Source organism: Oryx dammah, unplaced genomic scaffold (assembly GCF_014754425.2).
Source record: "Oryx dammah isolate SB20612 unplaced genomic scaffold, SCBI_Odam_1.1 HiC_scaffold_23, whole genome shotgun sequence".
NCBI lineage: Eukaryota > Metazoa > Chordata > Mammalia > Artiodactyla > Bovidae > Oryx > Oryx dammah.
The window spans coordinates 27,965,701-27,989,854 of NW_024070207.1; positions in this window are offsets into that span (position 1 = coordinate 27,965,701).

Genomic DNA, 24,154 nt, shown 5'->3' on the forward strand with positions numbered 1-24,154 from the left:
GATGGCACAACTGAGATGTCAAAAAGCATTTTTAGCCTCCCAATCCAAAGTAGAATGGCACTTTAAATAACAATCCTTGAGTAATAGTAAAAGAAATAATATTAGAAAGATCTATTGAGATAAATATATGCAACTGTAACTGAAGCATCATATCATATAATTCTGTACATCATCTGTGCATATAAACTATGAGAATTAATTATTTGTATTTACTTTTCTTGATAATTCCCTGTTTTGAGTTTGACATATTAACACTTAAATCTCCTCTAAAAATATATCAGGAGTATGCTGTTTGCTGTCCTCTAAGCCATATGCTTTTTAAACATCTCTATTATTTACTTTTACTTTCTCAAGTTTGATATATGCCAGCTATCTTGGTTGTTTTGGGTTGCTGTAACAAAAATTCCGTGGAAACACTTATTTCTTACAGTTCCAGGTTCATTGTCTGGTGATGGTTAACTTCCTGGTTCACAGATGGCCATCTTCTTGCTATATCCTTACATGTTAAAGAGGGAGAACTCTGGTCTTTTCAGTCTCTTATAAGGGAGCACTGTTCCCATTTTTGAGGGTTCCGTCCTCATGACTTAATTACCTCCCAAATGTCCCAGCTCCAAATACAAGCACACTGGGGACTTAGGCTTCAACACATGAATGTTGGGTGAAAACAAACATTCAGAGCATAGCACCAGCAAACTAAGGTATTTCATAAATTAAGATTGCTATATTATTATTTTCTAAAATTTATACATAAATGTTGGGACGAATGTAGAGGTTTTTTTCTACTTGCATGCCAATATTGGAAGTTTTATCCATATTTTCACCATGATTTGGGCAATAGAGGATTTTTCCCCTACCTTCTTAAATGTTGTCTGTGCATGAGGCTTGAAGGATATTGATGCTTTCTGGGTTAGACTTTGTATGAGAGATGATTACTGAAAATCTGACAAACTGATTTTTAAAAATTCAACAGATAGAAACAGCAAGCAAAAATCAGTGGTCTTTAAAAAATTATTTATTTATTCATTTTTGGTTGTGCTGGGTCTTCGTTGCTGTGTGGGCTTTTCTCTAGTGGCGAGCGAAAGTTACTCTCTAATTGTAGTGAACAAGTTTCTCATTGCAGTGGCTTCTCTTGTTGTGGAGTGGGGACTCTAGGTTGTGTGGGCTCAGTAGTTGCAGCTCCTGGGCTCTAGAGCATAGGCTCAGTAGTTGTGGCACACAGGCTTAGCTGCTCAGCAACACGTGGGATCCTCCTGATACAAGGATCGAACCCATATCTCCTTCCTTAGCAGGCAGACTCTCCACCACTGAGCCACCAGGGAAGCCCCAAGTCAGTGATCTTTTACATGCAAGAAAATATTGCCACATTTGAGCTATAGAAGGCTTTCCTGGTGGCTTAGCTGGTAAAGAACCCACCTGCAACGTGGGAGACCTGGGTTCGATCCCTGGGTTGGGAAGATCCCCTGGAGCAGGGAAAGGCTACCCACTTTAGTATTCTGGCCTGGAGAATTCCATGGACTGTGCAGTCCACAGGGTTGCAAAGAACCAGGCACAACTGAGCGACTTGTACTTTCACTTTGAGCTATAGAAAGGACCTGCCTGATATAGAGAACAGACTTGTGGACACAGGCGGGAAAGGAGAGGGTGGGACAAATTCAGAGAGTAGCATTGAAACATATGCATTATCATATGTAAAATTAGATAACCAGTGAAAATTTACTGTATGATGCAGAGAGCTCAAACCCAGTGCTCCCTGGTGGGATCGGGTGAGAGGTGTGAGGAAGGTTCAAGAGGGATGGAACACACATATACCTATGGCCTGATTCATGCTGATATATGGCAGAAACCAACACAATATTGTAAAGCCATTATCCTCCAATTAAAAACAAAATTTTTTAAAAAGTAAGTGTCTGCCTTACTAAGACACCGATATCTGAGTTGAAAGGGAATGGACAGATCTGCTTTCATGGGATACAAGTACATTCCAAACACACATGCAGTTATTAAAACACTGAGCCAATTTTGTATCAGGACAATAGTCCAGTTTTTTACAAAGCAAGTCCACTCATTCTGTGATAGAAAAGGTTGAGAATGAAAATCTGGCTTGGCTAAGACTTGTCTAATGCCACCTTCCTTAGTATGCACATCACATCCTGCCAGCTGTACTGCAGGGAGCAAGCGGTTATCACACAAACGAACATCCTCCAAGCCAGAATAAAAACGCCGCTACTCTCCATCTAAACTAGTTTTATAGATGGAAGATAAAATAAATAGGGACAAAAAAAGACAGAGAACGAGGAAAGGGGAGAATGAAATAACCCTTTTCTAAGAAGGCAACAACCAATAGAATCTTTTTTTTTTTTTTACCATTTTCTACTAGAAAAAACAAAATAAGTGTTATCTCAACCACTAAACAGAAGAGCCAATGACTAGGGTTCCAAGCTGTGAAAGGAAGTAGCAACTTATACCAGGTAGAAATTCCTTTCTATCTCCTCTTTAATTTTTCTAAGCCATGATTTCTCTGTTAAAATCCTAGTACTAACTTCTAGAGATCTGGTGTCTGTCCTCTACCTGTTCCTGAGTGAAAAAGCCCTTGGGGAAACTTCATTACTAATGACCTTCAGGATATTTATTGGAAAGGAGAGGAGGCAGTGCAATAAAAGGAGGCAGTCTCAACTTCTATTTTCTTGAGCAGAGGTCTGTGGAACATTAGGATGCAGCTGACAAAACTGCAGCTGTTGCCTATCTATGAACTCGTGTCCCAAATTAGTAAAAATTAGCTGTTTTGCAATTATAGAAACAGCTGCTCTGCTTATTTAGGAATACTGTCGCAATAGCTTTTATAAAACCTATCACCATATGTTTTGTTCTGTATAATAGGTGAAAGTGGCTGAGGGTACTCAGACATGCTACAACTTAACATATTGTTTTCATTTTCTGAATATGTTACACATATTTCATTCATAGTTTTTCAGCACTGAGTTTCTTTAGTAGCAGTTGTTTTTCTTACAAAAAAAATGGATGTCTTTCCCTTTTTCTACTGTATATTTGACAATGTATGTTTTTTTCCATTTCCTGTACCTATTGGGATTTGAATGTGGAAGGCATTCTTGAATTTATTTTACTGTGCTTCATTTATAAAATTCTTAGATAGTGAATAATTTATTACAAATTCTTAATTTGATATTCATTGTTTTCTTAGCTCTCTTCTTATTTCTCATATTTAACTTGATTTGTATACTTAATTTCACTCAAGCCTTCACTTTCTGTATTAGATATAGGTTAGAAAAGTGAGTTTTCAATCTGCATTTACTATCAGTCAGTATCAGTATCAGTTCAGTCGCACAGTCATGTCCGACTCTTTGTGACCCCATGAATCTCAGCATGCCAGGCCTCCCTGTCCATCACCAACTCTCGGAGTTCACTCAGACTCACGTCCATCGAGTCCGTGATGCCATCCAGCCATCTCATCCTCTGTTGTCCCCTTCTTCTCCTGCCCCCAATCCCTCCCAAAGGAATCTAAAAAAAAATTATACAAATGAACTTATTTACAAAATAGGAACAGACTTAGAGAACAAAGAACTTATCATCACCAGAGGGGAAGGGTGAGGTAGAGGGATGGATAGGGAGTTTGGGACTGACAAGAAAAGAATTGTAAATTACTATATTGTGCACCTGTAATGTATATGATGTTGTATACTTACACATCAATAAAAAAGAAAGTGAAAAAAATTAATAAAGTTATGCTTCCTCTCACAATGAGTGGCTATTTTATGTTAAAATGCCTTTGAATTGAGCTTAATAAGATCCCTGTTTTCAAAAGTGGGATTTCAAACACAATCATGATAGCTCACCCAAGTACTAATATAAAAAATTATAGTAAATTAATGCATTATTATGAATGATCCATCTTAAAGAGTCTAACATCATGTTTGCAGTGTAACTAACTGTTTTGATTCATATGACTATAGAGAGATTTATACCATATATAAAGGAGGGCAATCCATTTAATGTGTGAATAAAATTAAGAATAAAATACTATGTGAGGAAAATTCTCTAGTGAACCAGAGGGTAGGACTCTTGTGCTTTTACTACCATGGCCCAGGTTAGATCCCTGGTCAGGGAACTAAGATGCTGCAAACCACGGGGCACAACCACACAAAAAAGTATGTGTGTTTTATGATAGGACTGTGAAGTAAGGTTTTTGTTTTTATATTTGTCTTTGTAACTCAAGAATGAAAGTCAATATTTATTTTGCTACAAATTTTGTGCATACATAGGACTTATTTAGACACATACAACTTTTAAAATACACTTAGGCTTTTATCACCAAGAAACCAGTCAGTACAAGCAGTGCACCATTAGATTTTTTTAGTTCATTGTGATCAATTAATGTTTTCAACACAATGATTGCTAAATAAAGTAGCAGTATCCCCATAGAGGTGGCTTTTAGAATTGAATTATGCATGGACTATAGACCTTTCTCCCAATAAGAAACAAACAGAGAATTTATAAATTTTAAATGTAAAACATAATTTTACAAATAAACATCTCATATTTGGTGTATTTAAAGGCAGCAGAACCTAGCATATGTGTGTAGTAGAAAGATATAGCATTTCACGTGACTGTTTTATTGTTCTTGGACTCTGCACTGTTCATTTATTTATTTTGGAGTTATCTGCGTTAATGAAAGAGTGTGATGACTCATATAAAATTGAATGATGGATGTTGTTCATTCACATTGTATTTGGTGCTGGAAGAGCCTTTTATTCTTCTGTTCAAATATGGATTCTGGGAATTCCTGACAATACAGTCCAAAAACCAATCTCACACAGAAAAAAAAAAATCAGTAGATAGCTTCGGCATCTTTTGTTTTTCACTCAGCCTCTTCTCTTGCCCTTTCCTTTATGTAGGACCTGATTTCATGTCCAGAACAAGAAAATCTCACAATTTGTACAATACCACATATACTGCTCTAATAGCCATTACATCTCTGTCAACTAGTCAGGAAACCTCAGTTGTAACATTTCAGAGAATAAGGGTCATTATCTCCCATTGGACTCCTTTGAACCTTTCTGACAAGTCAATTGTTCTATGATGAGCAAAGTCAGATTGCATAGCATATTTAAGTGCTTTGGTTCTAGAATCAGAAAAACCTAGTTATGAGTATTAACTCTCAAAGATAAACAAGTTGCTTACTTTCTGTGAGCTGAGTTTCTTCTACACAAAATAGGAATAATAATAGCATTACCTCCTATGGTTGTGACAATTCAGTGAGTTAGTTCAGTTCAGTTCAGTTGCTCAGTCATGTCCGACTCTTTGCGACCCCATGAATCGCAGCACACAAGGCCTCCCTATCCATCACCATCAGTGAGTTAATGTACCCACAAAAGCTAAGCTCAAGTGACTTGAAAAGAGTTCAGTTCAGTTCACTTCAGTCACTCAGTCGTGTCTGACTATTTGCAACCCCATGAACTGCAGCATGCCAGGCCTCCCTGTCCATCACCAGCTCCCGGAGTTCACCCAAACTCATGTGCATCAAGTCGGTGATGCCATCCAGCCACCTGATCCTCTGTCGTCCCCTCCTGCCACCAATCCCTCTCAGCATCAGGGTCCTTTCCAATGAGTCAACTCTTCACATAAGGTGGCTAAAGTATTGGAGTTTCAGCCTCAGCATCAGTCCTTCCAATGAACACCCAGGAATGGTCTCCTTTAGGATGGACTGGTTGGATCTCTTTGCAGTGCAAAGGACTCCCAAGAGTCTTCTCCTGCACCATAGTTCAAAATCATCAATTCTCTGGCACTCGATTTCTACACAGTCCTGCTCTCACATCCGTACATGATCACTGGAAAAACCATAGCCTTGACTAGACAGACCTTTGTTGGCAAAGTAATATCTCTGCTTTTTAATATGCTATCTAGATTGGTCACAACTTTCCCTTCAAGGAGTAAGCATCTTTTAATTTCATGGCTGCAATCACCATCTGCAGTGATTATGGAGCCCCCAAAATGAAAGTCTGACACTGTTTCCACTGTTTCCCCATCTATTTCCCATGAAGTGATGGGACCAGATGCCATGATGTTAGTTTTCTGAATGTTGAGCTTTAAACCAACTTTTTCATTCTCTTCTTTCACTTTCATCAAGAGACTATTTAGTTCCTCTTCACTTTCTGCCTTAAGGGTGGTGTCATCTGCATATCTGAGGTTATTGATATTTCTCCTGGCAATCTTGATTTCAGCTTGTGTTTCTTCCAGTCCAGCGTTTCTCACGATGTACTCTGCATAGAAGTTAAATAAGCAGGGTGACTATATACAGCCTTGATGTACTCCTTTTCCTATTTGGAACCAAGCTGTTGTTCCATGTCCAGTTCTAACTGTTGCTTCCTGACCTGCACACATGTTTTTCAAGAAGCAGGTCAGGTGGTCTGGTACTCCCATCTCTTTCAGATTTTTCCGCAATTTATTGTGATCCACAGAGTCAAAGGCTTTGGTATAGTCAATAAAGCAGAAATAGATGTTTTTCTGGAACTCGCTTGCTTTCTTGATGATCCAGCGGATGTTGGCAATTTGATCTCTGGTTCCTCTGCCTTTTCTAAAACCACCTTGAACATCTGGAAGTTCATGGTTCACGTATTGCTGAAGCCTGGCTTGGAGAATTTGAGCATTACTTTACTAGCGTGTGAGATGAGTGCAATTGTGCATTTGAGCATTCTTTGGCATTGTCTTTCTTTGGGATTGGAATGAAAATTGACCTTTTCCAGTCCTGTGGCCACTGCTGAGTTTTCCAAATTTGCTGGCATACTGAGTGCAGCACTTTCACAGCATCATCTTTCAGAATTTGAAACAGCTTAACTGGAATTCCATTACCTTCACTCACTTTCTTCGTAGTGATGCTTCCTAAGGCCCACTTGACTTCACATTCCAGGATGTGTGGCTCTAGGTGAGTGATCACACCATTGTGATTATCTGGGTCATGAGGATCTTTTTTTTTGTACAATTCTTCTGTGTATTCTTGCCACCTCTTCTTAATATCTTCTGCTTCTGTTAGGTCCATACCATTTCTGTCCTTTATGGAGCCCATCTTTGCATGAAATGTTTCCTTGGCATATCTAATTTTCTTGAAGAGATCTTTAGTCTTTCCCATTCTGTTGTTTTCCTCTATTTCTTTGCATTGATCGCTGAGGAAGGCTTTCTTATCTCTCCTTGCTATTCTTTGGAACTCTGGATTCAAATGGGAATATTTTTCCTTTTCTCCTTTGTTTTCACTTCTCTTCTTTTCACAGCTATTTGTAAGGCCTCCCCAGACAGCCATTTTGCTTCTTTGCATTTCTTTTCCATGGGGATGGTCTTGATCCCTGTGTCCTGTACAGTGTCATGAACCTCCATCCATAGTTCATCAGGCACTCTGTCTATCAGATCTAGTCCCTTAAATCTATTTCTCACTTTCACTGTAGAATCATAAGGGATTTGATTTAGGTCATACCTGAATGGTGCAGTGGTTTTCCCCACTTTCTTCAATTTAAATCTGAATTTGGCAATAAGGAGTTCATGATCTGAGTCACAGTCAGCTCCTAGTCTTGTTTCTGCTGACTGTATAGAGTCATCTTTGGCTGCAAAGAATATAATCAATCTGATTTTGGTGTTGACAATGAAAATAGTTACAACGCAATAAATGTTTAGCTATTTTTATTAACTCTCACCTACAAATCCTAGTTCTAGCTTTCATATTGTGGCAAAGTTAACAAAATCCTGAACAAAATCATGTATAAAAATGTTAATAAATATTTGAAATTAAGGTTGGTCTTCAGAGTGTTCATAATGGAGATAATCTGAATTTTCTGCATGCAATCAAAAGTCATCTATAGTATATGTATTTGCATATCTATATACATATGCCCGGCTTCCCTGGTGGCTCAGACGGTAAAGCGTCTGCCTACAATGCGGGAGATGCGGGTTCGATCCCTGGGTCAAGAAGATCCTCTGGAGAAGGAAATGGCAACCCATTCCAGTACTGTTGCCTGGAAAATCCCATGGACAGAGGAGCCTAGCAGGCTACAGTCTATGGGGTCGCAAAGAGTTGGACATGACTGAGTGACTTCACTTCACTTCATACATATACCCATATATACAAAGGTACTCACAAATACCAGAACCAGAGGATATAGTAAAGTGGAAAAGTCAAGAGAATATATCATCCCATATCTAAGAATTTTAGTCTTCTTTGACATTAATTTATTGAGAAATAGCTAAATATCTGTGAAGTTTTCCTATACCTTCACTTCATTTGCTTGAAATCTAGGTTCTCTGGGCTACTGATCACTTTGTGCTCTTTATTACTGATTTGATGTATAGATTCCAACTGAAGTTTAACTGAATAATAAAGCATATATACTAGTTGCACTTTTAACAGTGGTTTTTAATGAATTGGTCACAGTATGTTAATAATTGGAACAATTGCAGACCTCCAGGTAGGGTGATGGAGGAGCTTTGTGAGATCTGTAAGAAATTTTTCAATTAATATCATGTAAGTCATTGAAAGGACTGATGCTAATTCATGGGGTCGCAAAGAGTCGGACATGACTGAGCAACTGAACTAAACTGAAACAATGGACCAATATACTTATATATATGCTCACATAAACTTATTTTATATGTAGGTATGCCATCTTAATATGTTAACTTGCTAAAATAACATATAGTAAGGTAGAAGGAATGTTAATATGTTTCTTATCAAACAATTGGAAATATTCAAAAGAAGATCATCAATTTTTTTTATTTTTGCTGTTTCAGATGACAGAAATTTTGGAATGTTGAGGAATGGTATAAAATAGATTCAATAGCTTCATGTTTTGGTAACTATGTCTGATAGATGCTCTTCTGTTCTCTGTTTTAATGCCATAAAAAATACACAGAAAAAATTTGAATTATGGCATTTGGGGGACCCATTTTATTCTTTAAAAAAGTTGCAATATCAGGTAAAATATTTTGTCCAATAGCTCTTGCAAGTTTAGCTAATAAAAGTGTGATGAGGAACTCACCAGGCTGAATGGACTTTCACAATCTCTATTACTGATCAATAGGAAGTAAAATAGTGAAATTAGTTTCATCTTTGAGGAGGCCAAAGTTGAAAACATGGAATATATTTCACTTCCTTGAAAGGAAAAAAGTGATGTAAGAATAAAGAAGAATTTAGATATTGAGAATATTACTGTTTAACTTATATGTTACCTGATTCTTTTGAAAAAATAAATAGATGCAATGGAAGTGCTTATGCATCCTGAACATGAATAAGTATGATGTTTTTTCAATATTGTTTCATGCATATTTATAAAAAAGGCAATGCATCTCTTGAATGGAAATTGTTGTTTTCTCAGATTTGCTTTTGGAAAGAACTTGAAAGTTCTGGTAGATTTTCTTCCATGACTTAAGTGATCCATTGCTCTACATGCAGTATATATATTGGTTAATTTTCCTAAGCATGTACTGCTTTTCATAATGAAGTCACTCAGTTTATCTACCAAATGCAGTGTAACTTTTCAATTCATTATAATTGTAAACATTATTCCAATAAAATTGTAGATAACTTAAAATATTCTCTAAAATTCATTTGCCTAGAATTTTGCAAGATATATTACCTGCACACTGAGGTGATATGTCTTCTAGTAAATAATCATATTGTGGCCTAGTAAATAATCATATTATGGTACAGAAATTCAGCAATAGAGATTGTCCTGCTAGGTTCCCCATGTTTGAAGAATTATATTCTTTCCTTTACATATATTGGACAGTCCCTTTGATGCAGACACAAACTACTTGTGCAGTATAAGGGGAAAGCATAGCCCTCACAAAACTGAGTATTTTGGACAAATTTATTGAAGCAAATGTTGCCATTTCCTTGTTCCACCTCTTCATCATTTAAGTATGAATTAAGTTTAAGTACAAAGTAGGTTTGTACTTAAAACATAAAGTACGTTTGCCCCATATGGGCTGAAAGATCACATATCTATTTGTTAAATGTGAAGCTGGGCCTAAAATAGGGTACATTGCTGAGAATCATGAATCAACTTCTGACTGGTCTACTTTCTCACACTGAAAATTAACATTCTATTTCACTACTCTAACAGTAATATTTATGTTAATAAAAACAGCAACTGGCTTTTCCCCATGATCACAATTCTTATTCAAGAAGGATTAAAGAAGAATTCCCTTAATTTTCATATTGCTTGTATCTATTTTGTATAATAGAGGAGATGGACCTGAGTTTGAGCAAGTTAGTCAGGCTTGCTGAGTACCTTATAAAAAATAGATAGAAATCTAAGACTCAAAGATCCATATCAATGACATATTTTCATGTAGAAGGCTCCATGTTATGTGTTTTGCCAGTCAAAGAAAGAAATGACATTGGAATGATTTTTAAATGACTAATAAATTTATTAGTAATCACTTCCTGATCACTCAATATAATTATACTATTGTGAAAGTAAATAAGTGTAAGGCTATTTTTCTGCACACCAATCTACATATAGGAAAGTCTGGAAAGCATTGATGTTCAAAGAACGCAGTATTCATCATCGGTTTTTAAATATTTCCACTGTTGATGATAATATATGAACCCTATCATTTGTCTGAGTATTTGAAAATAATTCTGTATATAATGTTATAAAAGTGACAGAGATAGAATTGCTATAGTTTTTGAAAAAGGAAAGTAATGATGCTGGCAAAGACATGGAGAACCTGGAACCTTCATACATTGCCAGTGAATCCTCAATAAGTTCAACACAGAATTAACATATGACTCAGCAGTTTCACTCCTTCATTCCTATGTTGGAGTCTTAACCACCATTACCTCCAAATGTGACCTTATTTCAAGAAACAGTCTACAGAGGTAACCAAGTTAAAAATGAGGCCATTAGGGTGGACCTGAATCCAGTATGACTGGTGCCCTTATGAGAAGGAGAAACATGGACATGGACATACACATAGGGAAAATGACATGTGAAGATGAAGGCAAAGATAGGAGTGATGCTTCTATAAGCTAAGGAATGCCACAGATTACCAGAAAGCCACCAGAAACTAAAGTAGAGTCATGGAATAGATGTTTCTATTTTTCAAAAGAAAACAACTCTGGTAACAACTTGATCTCTGACTTCTAGCCTTCAAAACTGACAACACAATTTCTTTCTTTTTTTTTTTTTTTTGCTGAAGTCATACAATTTTAAATACTTTGTTACAGTACAGCAACCCTAGAAAACTCAAGAATTTAAAACATATATTCAAACAAAAGCTTGCATGGAATGTTCAGAGCAGTAGTATCTACCATAACCAAAAGGTAGTGTCAGTAAACTGATAAATGGATTAAAAAGATGTGGTATATCTACACAATGGACTTTTATTCAGTCATAGAAAGAAATTAAATACTGATATATGCTAGAATATGGATGAACTTTCAAAGTGTTATTATGTTAAGTAAAGGAAGCCAGGCACAAAAGGTCACATGTATGATTCCATTTGTGTGAAATATCCAGAATAGGCAAATCCATAGAGACAGAAAACAAATTAGTGAACCACCAAGGTTGGAGGGAGGAATGAATGCAAAATGTCTGCTTAATGAGTATAGTTTTTGATTTGTTTTGGGGGGGATAAAATTATTCTGGAATGTGATAATAGTTGCATAACATTAGAAAATACTAAAAGTCACTTGGATTGTACACTTTAATATTGTGAATCTTATGTGAATTTTACCTCAATAAAAATAGTGAGAGCTATACTTCAGGCATGGTAATTTGAATTTCATTGTTTTTCTGAGGCAGGAAATAATATAGATATTGCAATTCAAAAATCAAGGTTTTAGCACTGCAATTTAGGGAGACAATCATCCTTTTACTAGTAAACTGAGACAATTTAACACTGAATCCCCTTGTGTCATTTTTATGATCACTTTTCTCATCTTAAGAGCAATTATAAAATAGAAGTATGAAAAATTATGTTTATTGGCTTCTCATTTCAGTTGACTTAGTATTATTTATGACTTTTTTGTGAGATAACCTTTGTTTTCTATGTAATATTTATGGCAGACTATTTATTTTATAGCTCAGATGAGTCATAAGAAAGTGAACAACAGGATTTTATTACATCTAATTGCTGGGCCCTTAGCTATTCTTCCCTAAAAATCACTCTATTCAAAATCCAAGTTTTGTCAGTGGTATGGAAACGTTGTTGATTGTCAGTAAGTTTCTTGAGTTAGTCAACTCCTAGTATGTATCTAATTCTTGATTGAATTGTCATCCCTGAACTAAAGTGTGTGCATGAAAAACCACCACACGCTACCACACCTTATTATTCATCTTTAGCTTGAATACTTCCAGTGAAGGGAAACTCATTAGCTCTTGAAAAAAATCCTTATTATTTTTGATAGTTTAGGCTATCAGAAAGTTTTCCCCCTTCACATTCTATTCATTTGTTATAGTTTTATTATGTAAGATAATATGGAATGCATGTAATCATTATTTCATACATAATTAGGAGTGAGAAGCAGTCTGAATACTTTACTAACTTCTTACCTACTTCATTACAGCCTAGAAATACATTCAGAAAGGCTGCATGCCACCCTACTTGCTGCTTCTCCCTTCAAATATTCCTCTATGTCACTTGACAAGGAGATGCCTACCTCCTTCATAGATTTTCTCTGTCCTTGCTAAGACATACGCTGCATCCTTACTGTTCCATGTAAAGTGAGATGTGTACCTTGAGTCCATTTCTGTGCAAAAGTCCAAGGAGTTTTCTCAGTTATCTTCAAAATGAATTGGACCCTTTGATAGCAGGGAGGTAGTAATACTAAGTTATTAAAAAATTAAATGTGTGATATTATGTAATCAGATAAAAAATAATTATAAGAAAAGAACTGAGGCTCGTGAAATTGTTTTTAGTCATTAAATACCAAACATTGCTTTATAGCATTTTGTTTGAATTATTTAACAAATCTATTGGGAAAATTTTTAAATAGTATATAAAGACTAGATTTGAAATAATATTATTGTATCAAGAGTGTAGAGTAGATGGTGATATAAATGATAGAAATGGTGTGTTTATAGTTTATTGTGACAGCACATTTCCTAATCAGTTCAGTTCAGTTGCTCAGTCGAGTCTGACTCTTTGCAACCCCATGAATTGCAGCACGCCAGGCCTCCCTGTCCATCACCAACTCCCGGAGTTCACTCAGATTCACATCCATCGAGTCAGTGATGCCATCCAGCCATCTCATCCTCTGTCGTCCCCTTCTCGTCCTGCCTCCAATCCCTCCCAGCATCAGAGTCTTTTCCAATGAGTCAACTCTTAGCATGAGGTGGCCAAAGTACTAGAGTTTCAGCTTTAGCATCATTCCTTCCAAAGAAACCCCAGGGCTGATCTCCTTCAGAACGGACTGGTTGGATCTCCTTGCAGTCCAAGGGACTCTCAAGAGTCTTTTCCAACACCACAGTTCAAAAGCATCAATTCTTACGCACTCAGCCTTCTTCACAGTCCAACTCTCACATCCATACATGACTAGTCATAGCCTTGACTAGATGGACCTTAGTCGGCAAAGTAATGTCTCTGCTTTTGAATATGCTATCTAGGTTGGTCATAACTTTTCTTCCAAGGAGTAAGCGTCTTTTAATTTCATGGCTGCAGTCACCATCTGCAGTGATTTTGGAGCTCCAAAAAATAAAGTCTGAACAAATTCTCAGAGTTGTTCTGGCAATCATTCCACATTTTCAAGACTTTTTCCCAGCACTGATGAATTCCAAAATTGGTTTTATAGTCATTGGCTTGTTGGTTGCTAATATGAGACATATGTATAAACACATTTGGATTTATATGGTATTGAATCATGGCATTAGAAGAAACCCTAAAATGCCACCTTGTACTTTTGCTTGTTCCTAGACATTAGATAGAATAAAAGTAATCTTCAAAAACAGAGGATTCAGGGAAAAAGATACAGTGAAAAATCACAAACATACATTGGTTTTGATTTTTAATAGACTCATACATTATTAACTCTATTTTATCCACAGGCATTTATCCAATTACATAGAAATTCTCTTCTCCACAGATAATCCAAAGCAAGGATAGTTCATTAATGGTAGCCAAATTTGGTTGTAGAAAAGCAGGAAGTAGTTCTCAATGTAGATTTAATTGACCAAAGTGAAGTCTCCTTTGTGACAGCTTGATACAAAGTTTTATAATATTTCATACACTTTTCTTATTATTCATGGTTGGTATTTTAATAATGTCTTTTGTTTCCTATCTCTCTTGTGTACCTTTAGTCTCAATTAAATGCATTCATCAGCCTGTTCACCCTAGGGTTTACCCTTTCAGTTTCATGCTTTTTTTGCTGGGAGCTTATGAACTATCATTTATAATCTTGTTTGTATTCTCTTCACTATGTGGCTGAGATTTGTTTATAGCTTTCAGTAGTTTCTACACCTACTCAACACTTCATGCTCTTACTGTTTCTTTTCACCATCTTTATCAGTAATTTACCATAAGTGTCATCACTTTCAAATGAGACATGTATTAGGATAAGTGTAATTTCTATCTTGTTGTTTCTATAGTTACTCAATAATTTTAATCAGTAATCACAATAATCAATATCATAACTATAACATAATTTTTGATCATGCTAAAAAATCTACATAGTTCCTCATGCTCTATAAGCTAGTTGATGACTTTAAAAGAAATTAAACTCTGTATTTAAAATTCTTTAAACTTTTTATTTGAAGCTAAACATGGGATTTCTTACTCAGCAGAAAGGCATTGCAATACTCCTTTGTTTCTTTCATTATTCCATTAAAATTTATTTAGTGTCTTCTGTAGTTCAGATACTGTACAATACAGTAAAGATTTAATTGTGAGCAAGACAGACATGGTCCCTGTAATCATGCATGTCATCATTTGCTTGGAAATAAACAAGAAATATAGGTGGGATATAATAAATATTAAGATTCCAATATGCTGATGGTGGTATATAGGAGGACTATCTAAGTTTTAGGTTATAGAATGAATTTACAGTCACAAGTGTATAATTTGTATATAGTAGTAGGCTAAAAATTAGCCATGTAAATATGTGTGTATGTGTGGATTTGTGTTGCCTTGCATATAGCAAATTGCTCCTTCTAAACCAAAAAACTGTAAACTAAAAACTCACCAATAATAGCTAAATCACACTATAGCTAATCCAGAAGGTTTCCAAATTTTCATGAACTGAGTATGATTGTAGTATGTAGTTTTGCATCAGTGGAGCTTCATGTTATTGCATTATATTTGCATTGTTTTCCCTCTGTACAAAACTTCACTGATTCTAGTAATAGTAGTGTCTTACATTTATATAATGCTTTCAAAAATTTCAGAATATTTTGACATCTCTGATCTCATTTTACTCTTAAAGTAACCCTCGAAAATGGTAGATTGTGTTATCTCCATTTGATAAATGAGGAAATAGCAATTCAGGAGACTTATAGAGAGCACCAAATAAACTGATGGTGGAATTGAGATTTGGTTACTCACATAAGTTGAGTATTCATGTACCTAGAGTAGCTTTAGATGTATGCTTTCCATAATGTGCAAAGCCCATAACTCCTCCCCTTGGAGAGTTCTTATTAGAAGAGCTAGATTTTTTCCTTTTTTTGAAATGAGAATCTTCCATGACCTGGAGCTCATAGTACTTCTGTGGCCAGAGAGTGAAGATGATCCTTAATCTCATCACAGCTAGGATACAAGTATATTTGCAGCTGCTGATATCCTCATCATTGTACATACATGCATGATTTTCTGTGTTCTGTTCTTTGATTTGGGCTTCCCAGGTGGCTCAGTGATAAAGAATCTACCTGCCAATAAAGGAGATGTGGGTTTGATCCCTGGGTAGGCAAGATTCTGTGGAGAAGGAAATGGCAACCGACTCCAGTATTCTTCCCTGGGAAATCCCATGGACAGAGGAGCTTGGTGGGCTACAGTCCATGGGGTCGCAAAAGAGTCAGATGCAACTTAGCAACTACACAACAGCAACAACATTCTTTCCTTCATTAAAATATCTGGATCAGGGTTTACAGTCAAACAATAAATATTACCAAAGCATGAGTATGCTACTGATTGATAGAAAGCTAAGGATAGCTTTTTTAAAAATGAGAACTGACAGTAGATGACAATGTCCCTTTTAGAAGCTGCAATAAGACAAAGAGGATGAGAAGAAACCCATATCAACAGAGAGAGTTAGTGCTTTTACATTTAAGAAGAGATCCCTCTGTACCCATGTTACTGGCAATATTAAGTTTGTGCTTAAGCAGAAACAGTCTACCAGTGTTAACACCTTGGACTGTGAAGGTAAAGCTGAAGGCCAAGGCAAAGTGAAGGTTAACAAATTTAAATCCTGATGAATCAAATATCTTCTTACTATTTTAATGCAAATAAAATAAATTAACAATAAATATTAAAATATTTGTAATAAGAGAAAATTCTGCATCATAATAAGGTGGAACAACCCCAAATACATAGAGTTTGTCAGCATTCAACATGAATGACATAGATTTACTATGGTTGATAATTCTAGTTGCCATGAAGGTCATTTAGTGTGTCTAATGCATAATAATTTTGAGGCTACTCCTTTCATTCTTAAGAGAGAATCCTTAGATAATTTATGTTGATTTAATTATTACTTATATGTGCCTTAGAATTGGAATTATCCAGGGTTACCTAACACCATTGACATATTCCATCACCACTTGTAATTTTAAGTAACAACTTTATGGGAAATTACTCTGCCCAAAAGGAACTTAGATGGGATATGATACAACAGGCTTTCTTTTTTCTGCTACAGTGACCTTTCAGCCTATATAAGACTAATGAACTTGTTTCAATTTCTTTAGTATAGAAATAGAAATAGGAAAATTTAATATCAAAATTATGATGGGATGGGGAGAAAAAGAAAGTACTTATTTTTACTTCCCCTTCGGTTCAATGTCATTGTTCAGTCGCTCAGTCACGTCCAACTCTTTGCAATCCCATGGACTGCAGTATGTCAGTCTTCTCTGTCCAAGTTCCCTAAGTTCATAAGGGAAGATATCTAATAATTTATGCTTTCTCAGTGAAAGCCTTTCCCATGAATACCTTCTCCACTCCAACTGTGGCTCTCCTCCTTTCAGTGTTGTACTTATATCTTCAAAGCATTCTTTTATTCAAGTATTTCAGTCATAAATACTATCTCCATCCTTGAGAAAATCCTGCCCCTTTCCAGAGGCATAAAAGAGTGTCTCTGATCCTGACCAAATCCTACAGTTTGAGGTTTTAATAGTGTCTTACTCTGTTTCAGCTACTGTAACAAAATAACACAGACTGGGTAGCTTATAAACAACAGAAATTTTTTGCTCACAGCTCTAAAGGCTGAAAGTCTGAGGTCAAGGTACTAGAGTAATTGGGTGAGGGCCTTTTTCCAGGTTCCAAACCTGTAATTGTGTCCTTGCATGGCTGAAGGAGCTAGAGAGCTCAGAGGGTCCCCTTTTATAGAAGCACAAATCTCATTTATGAGCACTCTCCTCTCATGACCTAATCACCTCCCAAAGACCCCGCCTCCAAATACCATCATATTGGGCATTAAGATTTCAGCATATAAATTTTGTAGGGACACAGACATCCAAACCATAGCAAGCAGTAATCCAGGAATCCTCAGATGGCTTTAGCTGAATGGGCATTAGTAGTTTTTTCTGAGATTCTCAATGATTATTTTATTTTCAGTACCTCAAGCAGTGAAAATTCTTAGCTGGATAGTTATTTTATTATTTGGCCTATTAAATGTGCACATCTCTGAAAGGAAAACATTGTTTTCTTTCTTTTTGTCAGAAATAGTCCAATCTTATACCATGTTGAAGAAAAAATATTCTATAAGCAAGATTTTGGTTTTGTCATGAAGTAAATGTCTCTCTTACAGAACTAGGAAATAACTTTTTTTCCCTGAAGTAATCAGAAAAGTGTCATACAAGTTTCTTTATTTCCTCAGAGAATGCTGCTAGCCTCAACTCAGTGTTTTTCGTAAAACTGAGGAGTGGCAGGTAGAGTTCTTGCAATCGTTCTTACCACACATCGTCTCTAAAACTCAAGTATCTATAACAATAAAGAAGAATCAGCAAATCTATGTTATGCCTAATTTTACAGATCAGTTAAGTTCAGTTGCTCAGTCGTGTCCGACTCTTTGTGACCCCATGAACTGCAGCAGACCAGGCCTCCCTGTCCATCACCAACCCCTGGAGTCCACCCAAACCCATGTCCATTGAGTCAGTGATGCTATCCAACATCTCATCCTCTGTCATCCCCTTCTCCGCCCACCCTCAATGTTTCCCAGCATCATGGTCTTTTCCAATGAGTCAGCTCTTCACATCAGGTGGCCAAAATATTGGAGTTTCAGCTTCAACATCAGTCCTTCCAATGAACACCCATGACTGATCTCCTTTAGAATGGACTGGTTGGATCTCCTTGCAGTCCAAGGGACTCTCAAGAGTCTTCTCCAACACCACAGTTCAAAAGCATCAATTCTTCAGTGCTCAGCTTTCTTTATAGTCCAACTCTCACTTCCATACATGACCATTGGAAAAGCCATAGCCTTGACCAGATGGACCTTTGTTGGCAAAGTAATGTCTCTGCGACAGCGCATGAGCATGGCCAAGTGGAGCTACCCCACGCCTGAGGTCGGGGCAGCTGCTGGGAAGAGCTACCCCACATCCAAGGTAAGGAGCAGTGGCTGTGCTTTGCTGGAGCAGCCATGAAGAGATACCCCACATTCAAGGTAAGAGAAAACCAAGTAAGACAGGAGGCACTGAGAGAGGGCATCAGAGGGCAGACAGACTGAAGCCACAATCACAGACAACTAGCCAATCTGATCACATGGACTACAGTCCTGTCTAACTCAATGAAACTAAGCCATGCCATGTGGGGCCACCCAAGAGGGATGGGTCATGGTGGAGAGGTATGACAGAATGTGGTCCATTGGAGAAGGGAATGGCAAACCACTTCATTATTCTTGCCTTGAGGACCATTTTACAGATAGACTCACCTAATTAAGTTCTTAGATTAACTCTAAGGACTGTTAGGGCTAGAAAGTTTTTCAAGAGATAATCAAGTCTCAAATTATCTTCAGATATAAAAATGCTGATGCTTAATGAAGAAGTGACTTGTCCAGTTGTCTCAGCCAGAAAATTTTATATTTCACAAGCGTATGCTAAATTATAAGTCCTGAATTTAATACCAGGATCCCATTTCATCCAAACTATATTCTCACCTCTGATAGTTAACTGTAGAAGTGTGCTTAAGTTTCTTGTTTAATCAGTAAGTTGTGACTGCAACTATTTTGCAACCCCATGGACTATAGTCTGCCAGCTTCCTCTGTCCATGGGATTTCCTAGGCAAGAATACTGGAGTGGGTTGCATTTCCTTCTCCACGGGATCTTTCCGACCCATTGATCAAAACTACGTCTCCTGCATTGGCAGGCAGTTTCTTTACCATTGAGCCACCAGGGAAGCCCTAATGTGCTTAAACAAACAGTTTTAATTGAATGGTCCCACAGCACTACCATAAATTACTTGACACAATATTTTATAGCTAAACACACATTTTCCACATTCCATGTATACTTAAAGGTAAAAATATTGAGTAGTTTTCAAGAAGGACATTAAGTGAATTAAAGTTATGCTGATGAGCAATGATTTTAAAAATCATCTAGAGAATGGGAAAATAATGGAAACATTTGGATTTATTACGTATTTTCATTCTACAGAATAGTGATTACCAGAAGAAAGTACAAATTTCTTTCTTTCATTTTATGTGATTTAAATTTAGTTTACAGAAATTTATGCTTTAAATCTGGCCTATCTGGAAACCAAATACAAAATTAATCCATGAATTATATAATTATATTGAGTGTTCATTTAATACCCATGGTGACTGTGATGAAACTTAAAAATATTTAGAAAAATAGAATTTTTATGTTTAGAATGTGATATCAGAGCCTTGATTAATAATCAAGATAGAGAATAAAGAGGGAATAAAAGACATTCTATTCTTTAGAACAAAAGAGAACCATATGGCTATATGTTAGGAAGGTAGTCAGTTTGCCAAAGAACTGTATTATTTGCTGAAGGAAATACCTTTTTAAGTTCATTCTTCACATCTTAAATTAATGGAGTTTATATACAAGAGCTCATAATAAATTCCATTTTGGAAGAGCAATAATTTTATGTGGCAATTTTCCTAGTATTTTTGTTATTGTAAAAATATTGTTATAAAAATATAAGCCAGCCTTAAGTGACTAAAAAGAAAAAAAAAAGGAGTAATCTTGTAAGTAGTAGGGCATATCCATCGCAAATTTGAAATGGGACTTTAAAACAAGCATTAAAGAAATTCATGAAATTCTAAACAGATTAAACTCATGCAAAGGTGGTAGCTGTAAAAAATAATTTTAATATACTACCTTATGAATAGGTATCTTGCACTACAATGTCTCAGTCCCTCATCCTTTCTGTTTCTGTCTCTCTCCACTCTCCTTTTTTTTCCTTTTTTTTGAATATCCACTAGGCTAAACTGGGTTTTTTAAAGGGTTTTAACATATCTTTTTAATAACTTTTTTTTTGTCTGCAATGGATCTTCACTGCTGCATGTAGGTTTCCTCTAGTTGCAGAGAGCAGCAGCTACTCTCTAGTTGCAGTGCATGGGCTTCTTATTGTGGTGGCTTCTCTTGTTACAAGAACACAGATTCTAGGGCACACTGGCTTCAGTAGTTAGTGCACATGGGCTCAGAGGTTGTGGAACACAGGCTTAGTTACCCCATGGCATGTAGGATCTTGCCAGGCAAGGGATCAAACCAGTGTACTCTGAATTGCAAGTTGGATTCTTAACCACTGGACCACCAGGAAAGCCTTTGATATATCTTTTTAAACTTGAAATGATTAGGGAAATTCAGTGTTTTCATGCAGTGTATTTAAACCTCAAAAAAAAATGCTACAAATATATAAAGAAAAAAGAGACAAATATATGCAGTATGTAAAAAAAGTTAGAAGAAAACTTGAACTTGGTGGGCATGATAGAAATAGGAATCAATAAAAAGAAAAAGATTGGTTGATTAGAGTTAGTTTCTGAAGATTAAATGCTGTATTAGAATTATTTCATTTACATCCTTCCAAATTGCCAACATCCACTGGATCATCAAAAAAAACAAGAGTTCCAGAAAAACATCTATTTCTGCTTTATTGACTAGGCCAAAGCCTTTGACTGTGTGGATCACAATAAACTGTGGAAAATTCTGAAAGAGATGGGAATACCAGACCACCTGACCTGCCTCTTGAGAAACCTATATGCAGGTCAGGAAGCAACAGTTAGAACTGGACATGGAACAACAGACTGGTTCCAAATAGGAAAAGGAGTACGTCAAGGCTGTATATTATCACCCTGCTTATTTAACTGATATGCAGAGTACATCATGAGAAACCCTGGGCTGGAAGAAGCACAAGCTGGAATCAAGATTGCCGGGAGAAATATCAATAACCTCAGATATGCAGATGACACCACCCTTATGGAAGAAGGTGAAGAGGAACTAAAAAGCCTCTTGATGAAAGTGAAAGAGGAGAGTGAAAAAGTTGGCTTAAAACTCAACATTCAGAAAACGAAGATCATGGCATCTGGTCCCATCACTTCATGGGAAATAAACGGGGAAACAGTGGAAACCGTATCAGACTTTATTTTGGGGGGTTCCAAAATCACTGCAGATGGTGACTGCAGCCATGAAATTAAAAGACGCTTACTCCCTGGAAGAAAAGTTATGACCAACCTAGATAGCATATTCAAAAGCAGAGACATTACTTTGCCAACAAAGGTCCGTCTAGTCAAGGCTATGGTTTTTCCAGGGGTCACGTATGGATGTGAGTGTTGGACTGTGAAGAAGGCTGAGCTTCGAAGAATTGATGCTTTTGAACTGTGGTGCAGGAGAAGACTCTTGAGAGTCCCTTGGACTGCAAGGAGATCCAACCAGTCCATTCTGAAGGAGATCAGCCCTGGGATTTCTTTGGAAGGAATGATGCTAAAGCTGAAACTCCAGTACTTTGGCCACCTCATGCTAAGAGTTGACTCATTGGAAAAGACTCTGATGCTGGGAAGGATTGGGGGCAGGAGGAGAAGGGGATGACTGAGGATGAGATGGCTGGATGGCATCACTGACTCGATGGACGTGAGTCTGAGTGAAGTCTGGGAGTTGGTGATGGACAGGGAGGCCTGGCGTGCTGCGATTCATGGGGTCGCAAAGAGTCAGACACGACTGAGCGACTGAACTGAACTGAACTGAACATGGTTATGTACGTCCAAAAAAAGTAACATAGTTTGGTTTCCATGTAAGATGTATAAGGCAGAAGAACTACTGCTAACATAATATTTGGATAATCTAAAATATCATTTATTTTCTTGATCTCATCAAAGAGATGATGACACAGGGCAAACATGGAAAATAGGGCAAAGAGGTCTGAATTCCAAAGAGCCACAAACCTTTCCCAAAAAAGGGACACAGGGCAGAAAGTATATCCCCTGAGGGAGAGCAATCCTGGTCAGGGGTGAGAAATGTAGGTTGTGGGTGGAAGAGAGGGCTGACGACAAAGTAGCAGAGAGACCAACTTGTGACTATGAAAGTCTTCTAAATCTTGACTATGTTAAAGGTTGGATTATTATATGTGCTTGTCAAGATTCATAGAATTATATGTAAGAAGAGTGAGCTTTAGTACATGTAAATCATTCTTCAATAAACTGAGATTTGATAAAATGTACTAAAGTAATTTTAATACTAATATAATATTACTTGTAAAACGTTATAATAGTATTAATAATTATTTATTATTAAAATAAAATAAGAGTTTAGAGGCTGAAGAGTGAAGAAAAATAAAATAAGAGTGAAAAGTGAAAAAGCTGGCTTAAACTAAACATTCAGAAAACTGAGGTCATGGCATCCAGTCCCATCACTTCATGGCAAGTAGACAGGGAAACAATGGAAACAGTGAGACACTTTATTTTGGGGGCTCAAAAATCACTGCAGATGGCAGCCATGAAATTAAAAGACACTTGCTCCTTGGAAGAAACGCTATGACCAATGTAGACAGCATATTAAAAGCAGAGACATTGTTTTGCCAACAAAGGTCCGTCTAGTCAAAGCTATGGTTTTTCCAGTAGTCACGTATGGATGTCAGGGCTGGGCTGTAAAGAAAGCTGGGCAGCAAAGAACTGACGCTTTTGAACTGTGGCATTGGAGAAGACTCGTGAGAGTTCCTTGACTGCAAGGAGATCCGACCAGTCAAACCTAAAGGAAGTAAGTTCTGAATACTCATTGGAAGGACTGATGCTGAAGCTGAAACTCCAATCCTTTGGCCACCCGATGTGAAGAACTGACTCATTGGAAAAGACACTGATGCTGGGAAAGAGTGAAGACTGGAGGAGAAGGGGATGACAGAGGATGATACGGTTGGATGGCATTGCCAACTCTATTGACATGAGTTTGAGTAAGCTCCCGGAGTTTCTGATAGACAGGGAAGCCTGGCGTGTTGCAGTCCACGGGGTTGCAAAGAGGTGGACATGACTGAGGGACTGAACCGAACTGAAAGCTCACTCTTTAGATGCAGGTTAGGAAGCAACAATTAGAACTGGACATGGAATGACAGACTGGTTCTAGACAGGAAAAGGAGTACGTCAAGGCTGTATATTGTCACCCTGCTTATTTAACTTCTATGCAGAGTACATCATGAGAAACGCTGGACTGGAAGAAACACAAGCTGGAATCAAGATTGTCAGGAGAAATATCAGTAACCTCAGATATGCAGATGACACCACTCTTATGGCAGAAAGTGAAGAGGAACTAAACAGCCTCTTGATGAAAGTGAAAGAAGAGAGTGAAAAAGTTGGCTTAAAACTCAACATTCAGAAAACGAAGATCATGGCATCTGGTCCCATCACTTCATGGGAAATAAATGGGGAAACAGTGGAAACCGTGTCAGACTTTATTTTTCGGGGCTCCAAAATCACTGCAGATGGTGACTGCAGCCATGAAATTAAAAGACGATTACTCCTTGGAAGAAAAGTTATGACCAACCTAGATAGCATATTCAAAAG